Here is an 11,567-nt window from a genome sequence, read left to right as displayed (position 1 = left end):
ATAATGTATTCTGTTGCAATCCAATTTAGCAAAAGTATTCAAAGGCTTTAAATCTGTTTAAATTTTCAACGGAATGTTGAAATACTCTATTTTAAAAATCTTTAACCAAACATCAGGGGCATAAAAGGTCTTTAACTGCGCCATAAAAACTAAATTTCGGTTTTTACTTCTCAAAATCAACTTGCCTTCTTTGTTAAAGAAGGACTTTTCTTAGTTTAGACGCGCTTTCTGTTATTTATGATCATATGGAAGAGAAAATGACACCCTTTTTTTCCTGAGAAAAGTATTATTTTGAAAAGACTAACACAAGTCAATGGTCGAGAAGTGAGTATTTTATTCATTTTTCTTTTTGGTTGAAAATTGTTATCCTGAAATAGCATCACCAAATTAAATAATATTGAGTACTTTAATGACTTTTGAAAGTTTCAATGTTTAAATAACGCAAATGAAATGTTAACTACATTTTTTTGAAAAATTTGTACAAGGCATTTATTGTACTATATTCAACACCGAGTTCAATTCGAAACACATATATTTTTTTTTCATTTTTGATAAATTTAGTATTTAAATTTTATAAATAAGAAAATTAACCTTACATTAGGGCTTTTATTAGAACAAATATGTTACTTCATACAAAGTATACACAACGCTTTTGAAAAAATTCCATGTCTAAATAACTCAAATGCAAATGTTACCAACGGCATTTTTTTTGCTGAAAAACTTGTATTAAAAACATTATTGTACCATACTTACATATATATATATATATATATATATATATATATATATATATATATATATATATATATATATATATATATATATATATATATATATATATATATATATATATATCGCTCATGGACTGCAATAGCGGCACAACTCAAAAAATCAAGTTTTGAGATAAGTGGGTTTAAAGTTTTCATTGCTAAGCAAAATGCATAGGAAATGCTTTAGTTTGCTTAAACGAAAATTACCTTCAAGTTGAATTATGAGTTGTGCTAGTATTGCTACTGAAAGAATGTGTATTTTTATGTTTACACCGGTTCTTATTCCGAAACGCGTGTTTTTTGAGTTGTGGCACTTTTGCAGCCCATGAGCGATATATATATATATATATATATATATATATATATATATATATATATATATATATATATATATATATATATATATATATATATATATATATATATATATATATATATATATATATATATATATATATACATATACATGTAAATGCCTTGGTTACCATTAATAAAGTCGATCAAGACATTTAATGATTATGCTTATTCTTTAATGATAACATGAGTCACACAGACTCTGAAAACAATTAAGATCGAACCACACAGGTTCTCAGTTTCGCACAGAAACATTTAGTTACACAGGATCGAACCACACAGGTTCCAAGTTTCACACAGAAACAAACTTCAATTAACTAATAATATAGTCATCTAGACTCTTAACCACTAAGGTTATCCGTTTCACTTAGAAAACATTATCAACTGACTCTTCCTTTACATCGAGAAAGTTCTATCCATCTCGTTCGGACGAGCGACATCTGGCGGGATAACATAGAGGCTGTTGTCTCGCTTATTACATATATATATATATATATATATATATATATATATATATATATATATATATATATATATATATATATATATATATATATATATATATATATATATATGTGGGAGTTAGTGCATCATAGGAGTAAATAACGACGATAATATAACAAACATGACAATTTAATAGAAATAAAAAGTATAGAAGGATAAGTTTAACATTATTGACATGACTCGTGAGAGCTGCCTTCGCGCAGTGGTCTCCGGAATGCATGTGAATCAGAATTAGATTGTTCTATGGTATAAAGTAAGAGTTAATTATAAATTCGGGAGTTTCCCTCCGGGACTTCCCCTTCGGGACTGGCTGGCACCTCTCAATGACGAACAGGATGATGCAGGAGGATCTTAAAGTATTACGTGATGTTGGATGACGCAATGTTCGCAGTTGTTACACTAAGGCATTGAATCCTATATATATATATATATATATATATATATATATATATATATATATATATATATATATATATATATATATATATATATATATATATACAAGCCGCAGGATTCCTTGTTCCCTGAATTCCTGTGGCCGTGACGAGACCCAGTCCTTCACAGCGTCTTTGAGTACGTAGTTCGAGTTGAAGAGCTTCCCTTTCAGGTGTTTCTTCAGTGGACCAAACACATGGAAATCGCAGAGCGACATGTCCGGACTGTAGAGCGGATGGTCCAACATCTCCCACTTGAACTTGGCCAGTTCCATGTGTGTGACTGTGGAGACGTGTGGACGCGCGTTATCATGGAGCAGAACCACACCCTCCGTGAGCAGCCCCGATCTTTTGTTCTCGATGGACCTGCGTAGGCGTCAGAGTGTCTCACAGTACACATCGGAGTTGATGGTTTTTTTGTGCTCAAGGAAATCGGATAACACCTCGCTGCTCCTCAATCGTCGAATTTTGCAACGCGAACTCCATTCTGTCCTCATACGGACTGGCGCATCATTTGGACGCCGCTTTTGACAAGAGCCTCTGCTCTTTCCTGCTCACGCGGGCTCCTTAGAGGAGTAATTTAGGTAGAGAGAACCAGTCCCCCATCCCTCGTTGCAAAGAACATCGTCACGTGATTCCTGGACGACTTTCCCTCCAGTAAACCCTATCCCCAGTCTTTTACTATGGAAGTGGGTTGATAAGCTGCGTTTTGAACTATAAAATTTTAAAAAAATGGTAGTATACTGCTGCGCATACGGGTGTGACGAAAAATTCATTAAAGGAGGACATTTTACATTTCACAAATAAGATTTTTATTTTTTTATATTCACTTATAAACATTTATTTGCAATTTTTATGTTCGCACTTCAGGTTAGGAAATGAATTTAATTGGTTTTTAACTAGCAAAATAGCTATTATTTTTTTATATTTTTATTTAAATTAATAGATTATAATGTAGTTAACATTTATAGGCATTTTCATTGCAATTAAATTTCATATTGATATAAATATTCTGATATTTTTACTCCTTTTTTGATGAGCACGCGCATCGAATTTGGCGCATTTTTTTCACGCCAATGTTTACAAATAAATCGCATTTTATTTTCGCTCTGTAACTTGTAATGATGCGTTAAAATAATTTTCTTAAATAGTTTCAGGTGAATTTAATTATATATTTTAGCTATATATATATTTTAGTATAAAAGATATGGAAGTGCATTTCATGTAAAAAATAATTTTTTGGATCAAAAATAAAATTATTTTTTAAAATTTACGTTTTTAAATAAAATTTATAAGTTCAAGAATACTTTTTTTATGATATAGGAAAAATTGTTTGGATATTCATATTTATGTAGGAAGTTTCATATTTATTACTGTTCATTTATTATTCAGGAAAATATTAACTTGGTTATATTATTGATAATAGGTCCTATTAAATAATTGTTATAGGATTGTCAAAGGAGTAGCTATTTATTATTATTATATGTATTTTATCTTGATTTCTAAGAGTAAAAAGTGAATAATTCTTTTTTTGAACATTAATTAATTTTTTTAATATAAAATGTTAATTAAATCGAGAACTATCAATATTTCAAACAGGTAGATAGTATGTTCTTATATAGAATTTCGTAATACTTTTTTTTTAAAATAAAATAAAGTGACAAATGACAAAATCAAAATTTGTTATTTTAATTTAAATTCCTTTATTATGTTACGCTAACTCACTAAAATTTTAATTGTATGCATTGGTTGAAATAAGTTATTACCGCATGGCAGGCAAACTAGAATTCCAAATTGTGCAGCATGTATAAATATTAATATTTATTTTAAAAATGAAACAAAATCAGAAAAATTATGAATAACACTAAAACTATAATAGAGTTATGCAAAAGATGAATAGCATACCAGTGTATATATATATATATATATCATCATCATCATCATCATATTTGGCTAGACAGCCCAGGGTGGGCCAGTGCCTTCCTTTGAATTCGAATCCACTTCTCTCTACTTTTGACACTTGTTCGCCAGTTTTTCTCCTTTAGAGCAAGGAAATCAGTCTCAACTAAATCTAGCCATCTCAGCCTGGGTCTACCTCTTTTCCTGTTCGTTAGGGGTTTGTGTAATAGGATTTTCTTTAAATTTGAGTCATCATTCCTTCTGAAAATGTGAGCTGCCCAGTTCATTCGATTTATTTTAATGAATTTCACAATATCTGGCTCTCTGTAGATTTTATACAGTTCAGGCAATTAACTAAATGGCAATTTTTAATTTTTTTATTAATATATATATATATATATATATATATATATATATATATATATATATATATATATATATATATATATATACTAATAAAAAAATTAAAAATTGCCATTTTAGTTGTCCTGTTAATTTTTTTTAATTATTATATGTAATCTAAATAAGAAAAATTATGCATCGATTAAAATTAACCATAAAAGGCTTTAATTGTAAAGTATGTATAAATGTTAGGGAAATATGTTTTAAAAATTTAACTAAATATTTTTATAATAAAAATTAAGAAAAAATAAAAGATAAGTAAAGTATTAACAATTCTTAAAGCAAAGCATTCTCACAATAGCCCGTTGAGTGCCTGAAAGTCATGAAGGTTAAGCTAGCACAATTTAATGATCAACAGTCATAATAGTGACAATGTGGTTAGCATTGCGTACCGCCCGCCTTTACTTCATGGATAAGCTGACCCATCGATCTGAACCTGAATTAATAATTCTTCTTTGTACTAATAGAAGACGCACATTTTCTTTTAAATTACTTTGTTTTTTAGTAACAATTTACATAATTGTTTAACTTAAATATAAAATTGCTAATTTTTTTATTCACACATATTCTGCATTTTAAAAATCAGATACTAAATGTGTAGTGTATTATGAGATTTTTTCAAATCATTTCAGTTAATAGTTTCAACTTTAATTTAATTTTAAAAAAAATTGTTATGTATTTTTTAGCATGCTTCTTTATTATTTTATTTGTCTAATAATAATTTTAAAACCACCCAGTATTAATAGCTAACTGTTTATACATAGATTTCCTAAAGATGAGATAAAACGAAAAGTGTGGGAAGTAAATGTCCACAGAGAAGAATTCATAGTCATGTTATGCTGTAAGCATTTTACTGCGGATTCATTTGATAGACAAAGATTCTTATCTCTTATGACCTTTTGACAAAAATAATTAAAACATATAATAATTTGCAATTGTTTCTTTATATTTTACACACTTTCAAGTGTATTTTCGATTCAAAAAATCATTATTTTTATTTCATTGTTTAGTAAAATCATGCTTAACTAATATGTTATTAGCTTTTTATGATTAAGCAATTAAAAGCAAATAATTTCATGTAGCGCACATATTATAATGTATTTTTATTAGAAAACTTATTTCTTACAATCACGAGTAAAATTGGGAAAGCATTCAAAATAAAATAAAAAAAGAGAGAAAAATCATTAGGTACTCTGAAAAATATTCCTGTACGATGCGACCGCCAGCTATGAATTTTTCGCCAAAAAGGTAACTCCCATCTTTGAACAAGTTTTCCGAGCCCAAACAATAGACTGGCTCTCTCTACTCCTCTAAGGCGGGCACCCGCGCATGCTCCAATACCACAATCCCAGTCAGAGACTCCAATCGCATCCCGAGATGTCTCGCCACGTTCTCCCTTAGCGGAATATGCAAATATTTAACTGTTACGTTCGTCGTCTCGTACCTTTTCATTTGATCACCCCTTGTATATATATATATATATATATATATATATATATATATATATATATATATATATATATATATATATATATATATATATATATATATATATATATATATATATATACACACACACTATATTCTCATTTTCATAAGTTTTGTATTTCAATTTACTGAGCTTCGAAATGCGCTTGGTTTTCATATTTATTTAATTTCCCATTTTTTGTCTAGCATTCCCAGGTTTTACACGCATTTTATTTCATTTAGTGAATTTTATTTTAAAAGTTAATTATGAAAGCAGTGTAAATCACAAGACTGTATACTGAGTGTCATCTCGTTAATAGAAAGATCAGGATACTAATTTTTTTTTCTCTCTCTCTTTTCATAGTCAACACTGGCTTTCATAACTTTGCACATATTTTTCAGTTTTTTAATAAAAGTGTTATATATGAAAGTAAAATTATAAAAGTTTTATATATAAAAGTTTAAATATGACTATGAAAATAGACGTATAAATGTAAAATTGATAGGAATAATAAAATGCACGATAAGTGTAAAATTCAGTTAAAAAAGTGCTAAATATTTCCTGTGGTCAAATATCAGCATTTCGATGTGAAAAATTTTAAACTAAGAGTTAAAAAAAATATTTGTAAACCAGCTCTTAAGTAGTTGAATAAGGACATAAATTAAGAGAAAGATTTAGCTTTTTTAAAAAAATGCTGCAGCTTTCGCCAATTATGGATATCCGAAGATTTCTTTGAAACCAAAATGACTAATCGTCTAGAAGTCATTAAGCTTTAGTATGTCTCATGTATAAAAAGTGCAATTTTTGACTAATACCAAATTACGCATCTGAAATTGGTACAAGGACGCGTGAAACATTGTTTTCTTTCTCTTATGTTTAATCGAATAAAATTAAATTCAAGTTGATAGAACTTATAGTTTCAAAAATGTGAAGGATTTATATGTATCTTTGAGGATATATGTCTAAGTCAAAAAATATGATCTTATTTGACGAAACTCTTATAATTTCTTAACTATTAATCTTATCGATTTGTGTCTTGCTTAATTTGATTTAGCGTAACAAAATACATGAGAAATTATACCTCTCTTTTCTAGGTAGCAATGTCAGGTTAAAATATGCTCTCTATTTTACTTTTTTCTCCCTCAGTAAATTAAAGATGGCAGCTGAAACTCAGGTTTGAGGAAAGAGCAAACATTAGATATGTATATATATATTGGAAATAATTCCAAAGCTTTCCAGCTTTCCTCTAATTATTTCCGTACTGATATTTGTTTTTTTGAAAAAAATATTTGGTTTGTAAACATCATAAATAATAATAATTGTTACAATTGGAAACCTCAAATTATTAAGTAATAATCCACAACATTAAGGTGTAAAATTTCAACTTTGAAATCTGAAATGCAAGTTCCCTTTAGACATCGGCATGTAAAAATATCTGAAGCAAATATTTAATCATACGAATAATCACAATTGTTACATTTGTGAAAGTTAAATTATATTAAGCAATAATCTACAACGTAATATAAATTGTAAAATTTCAACTTTAAAATCTGAAATGTAGTTTCTCGTTAGACATCAGCATGAACAAATATCTGAAGCAATTGTTTACTAATACAAAACTGTTCAAGATATTAACATATAATTAAAATAAAGAAGGAAAGTAAAATATAAGATTTGGGTTTAATAATTCTGAATAATATGATCATAAAAATCTTGCAATTTGCTAGTATACAATAACTATTGCATAGATACAAATGCAATTGCATTCCTAAATGCTATCTAGGTATCAAGAAGTTAATGAGTATTTATTGTTCCTGATTGATAATGTTAGAGATAAACAAATAAATAAAATGAAATAAAATTTATTTTAAAGGAAATTGCATTCGAATAATCAATCGATATTTTGAAAAAGAAATAAAGGTATGAATAATTAAATTGCTCTTCCGCCAATTTTTACGCTTTTTGCTGTGTTTTCCCGAAGCAGTAGCAAAATTTATACTTTAATGTGAGATTCTCCGCTTAATATACTATAAATAAAAAGAGTTTACTACAACGATTACTTACAGTTATATTCTGTATGTAATAGATCTGAAAATCATTACTTAAATGCTTATGAATTCTTATTTTAAATAACTCTACTCAAATTTTAAAGTTTTTGCTTTATTTCCCAACAACTTAGGGAAATCTTCCACTTAAAGTGTAAAATTTAACATCAATGAAATAGGTTTTCCTAATGTCAATTAAAATATCTTACATTATGGCTCTTTGGTAAATATTTTGAGAATATGCTGCTAGAAATAGGTGAAGTTTTAATGTTCTTGTGTATCAACAACTTAGGAAAATCTTCCACTAAAAGTTGTCATCAATGGAATTAGGTTCTCCTAATGTCCAATAAACTATCTTACATTTTGGCTTTTTTTTTTTAAATACTTTGAGAACATGCTGCTAGAAATAGGTGAAATTTTTAATGTTCTTGTGTATTAACAACTCGGGGAAATATTCCACTAAAAGTTGTCATCAATGGAATTAGGTACTCCTAATGTCAAGTAAAATATCTCACATTATGGATCTTTGGTAAATACTTTTTAGAACATGCTGCTAGAAATGGGTACAGTTTTAATGTTCTCGTGTATTTATCAAAACACCATATGCATTGCTCATTTTCTATATGTGATATAAATTCATCATGTGTTTTTCACCATGCGTGATAAAACAATACAGATAAGACGCATGTAAATAATTTGCTAAGTATATTAGCATAAATTAACTTTATAATAGAGTTGATGGGTATTTCTGCTAAATCTGAGCATCTCCAGGTTCTCATCTCCTATTTGGTGGCATTTAATACTCAAAATTTTACTTCAAATACTAAATCTATGAAATTTATTACTTTCAGAACGTAAATAGCAACAGAGTAAATAGCTAAGTTAACAGAAATCAATAAATTAAATACCATACCATCACATATAACTTAAAACGTGAGTGTCAGTATTGTGTAAACACAAACACAGAATATAATGATCTTATCTCATTTTTTAACATTGAGAACAACAGGTGCTTTCTCGTAGTCTTATAACTGAAAAAATATTGCTCTGGAGAAATATTGTGTCTTGAAATTGATTTGGAACACAATTTATAAATCGGAATAAATCAGAAAAATATTAAAAGTCTTTTAAAGTAGTTTAGCTTTGTGTTCTATGATTGAAATTTAATTAATGCAAATCAGGTATCTTTGTTTAATGATACGTAAGAGATGGGAAACTGCTGTCAAATACATTTCCGTAGACTGCAAGTCTATTACGGATTCTGCTTATATATATATATATATATATATATATATATATATATATATATATATATATATATATATATATATATATATATATATATATATATATATATATATATATATATATATATATATATATATATATATATATATATATATATATATATATATATATATATATATATATATATATATATATATATATATATATATATATATATATATATATATATATATATATATATATATACTATCTACCAATAAGTAAGTGTTATTAAAAAGAAAAACAAACTTTAATCATAATCAATAGTTGGTAGAGCCTCCACGAGAGGCAATTACAGCGTGAACCCTCCGGGGCATAGTTTCCACAAGTCCTTGTGTGACAGTTAGTGGTATTTTCTTCCACTCGGCTTGAAGAAGACCTTCACCGATTTTGGACGGGTAGTACACCCCTTAATTCAACGATCCAACTCGTCCCAGAGGTTCTCGACAGGGTTTAGGTCTGGACTCTGGGCAGGCCAGTCCATTCGATTAACCCCATTGGCACCATGCCAAGCCTTGGTGACCCTCGCAACATGACAGCTGGCATTGCGTCCTGGAAGTAACAGGGGTCCACTCCGCAAAACTGCCACAACGTAGGAAGCACATTGTCATCTAAAATAGTGCAGTAGCCATTTTGCATGGGACTAATGCCGATGTTGTTTCCTACACGATATATATGTAGATATATTTACATCTGTTGAAATTACATGCATTTAGTGGTGGACAAAATTCTCTAAATTCTTAATTTACTAGAATATAAATACATTACCTGGATAGCACTAAAATTTTTTTTTTTAAAACTATGGAGAATCCGTAGTAGTTGGAGTCTCTGTATTTCCTCTGTTTTATCCTAACTATTTTACGGCAACTTGTACAAAATAAAAATTAAAAATGAAAAGATATTTGAAGAACAGTATGTTGAAGACTTGTAAAGACATAATATCAATATATAAGATTAAAATGGAAGTGATGAAGTCAGAAATTAGAAATATTTTTTTAATTGTCACTAAACTTAGAAAAATATATCACTCTTTTTAGGGTGATGTTCGAAACAAGAAATATCTTTGTCGAAACAAGAAATGTTAATTTGCCCCTTTATTTTTGAAATTTCTCATGATAATATAAATATTTTGAATGTAATACTTTCAAGTGTTATTTCAGTTGCAATTAATGTTAATAGTTGATAAAAAAAAATCTATTCAAATAAAGCGTTAAGAAACCAAACACCATGCAATTTTTTCCAACAGAATTTGGCATACTTCGCACATTTGTTTTAGAATTATCTTTTATTTCGACTGACGTGTAAATATTTTTTATGGGTTCCAAAATATTGGTAGTCCTATACTGTTCTCAAGACAAAGGTCCTATCTCCATTTTTGCCAAACTGTGGTTTAAGCCAAAGCCAAAGGTAGTTTTCTATAACCTTTTTACATCTCTCAAAGTTTTGATGGTCGTACGAGAACGTGATTTTTTTTCTTTCCTGAAGAATTCATCTTAGATTGATTAAGAGGCCTTTACCCTCAGCAGCTTAGACTTTAAGCACATCATATCATATTTGCTTCATTATCGATTTTAGTGGCATCTGTGCTAACTTCATAGAGTGACAAGGATGAAATAAAAAAAATTTAAAAATGTTTTACAAATATTTTTCAAAAAATGTATCTGTTTTTAGAAATTTTGGGATCCATCCTTTGACTTGATATTAATATCAAGCTCTATTTTTAACCAAAAAATTATAAAAGTTTTTTCTTAAATGTCCACCAATTGACCCCCTCAAATGCAGCTATTTATAATAAATAGAAAAAAAAAAGAAGAGCAATGCCTATGACCGAAATAGACAATAGTATTTATTAAATGAAAGCTAAAAAATTTTTTTAATCCACCTTATACCATATTTGCATCATTATCGATTTTAGCGACACCTGTGCTGACTATATAGAGGACAAGAATAAAATATTTTTTTAAAAAAATGTTTCATAAATATTGTTTAGCATACGTATATATTTTCAGAAATTTTGGCAAAAATTCTCTTTTGAACCAAAACTTATAAAAAATTATTAAAGTGTTCTTTAAATGATCCCTTCAAACGCAGCTGTTATTAGATTATTAGTAATTAGAAAACAAGGAGAGCAATGCTCATAACTCATATAGACAATAGTATACATCAAATATAGAGTATGCAGAATATTTAAACCCTCTTCATATCATATTTGCATTATCATCGATTTCAGAGATACCTGCGCTAACTATATAGATGACAAGTACAAAATAAATTTTTAAAAAATTGTTTTATAAATATTGTTTAGTGAATGTAAGGATGGTTGACCATGTAAAGCTAAGCAAAGATGGCGCTAGGGGCTAAAATTCGTCGAAAGACTTTACGTTACTACTTCCGATTGATTTTT

The 11,567-nt window shown here is 28.3% G+C and overlaps 1 protein-coding gene across 1 annotated transcript in view; it reads left to right on the top strand.

The window, feature by feature from the left end:
- Positions 1–203: 203 nt before the first annotated feature.
- Positions 204–11,567, top strand: part of LOC107440924 (cathepsin K) — a 42,662-nt gene continuing 31,298 nt past the window's right edge. The window contains exon 1 of the mRNA XM_043041010.2: positions 204–324. The gene's annotated coding sequence lies outside the window, so the exon portion shown is untranslated. The remainder of the gene's footprint in view (positions 325–11,567) is intronic.

Source organism: Parasteatoda tepidariorum, chromosome 12, assembly GCF_982258835.1.
Source record: "Parasteatoda tepidariorum strain Cologne lab strain chromosome 12, Ptep-v5.0, whole genome shotgun sequence".
NCBI lineage: Eukaryota > Metazoa > Arthropoda > Arachnida > Araneae > Theridiidae > Parasteatoda > Parasteatoda tepidariorum.
Note: the sequence above shows the minus strand (reverse complement) of the source record. Positions and strands in the feature narration are given on the sequence as shown.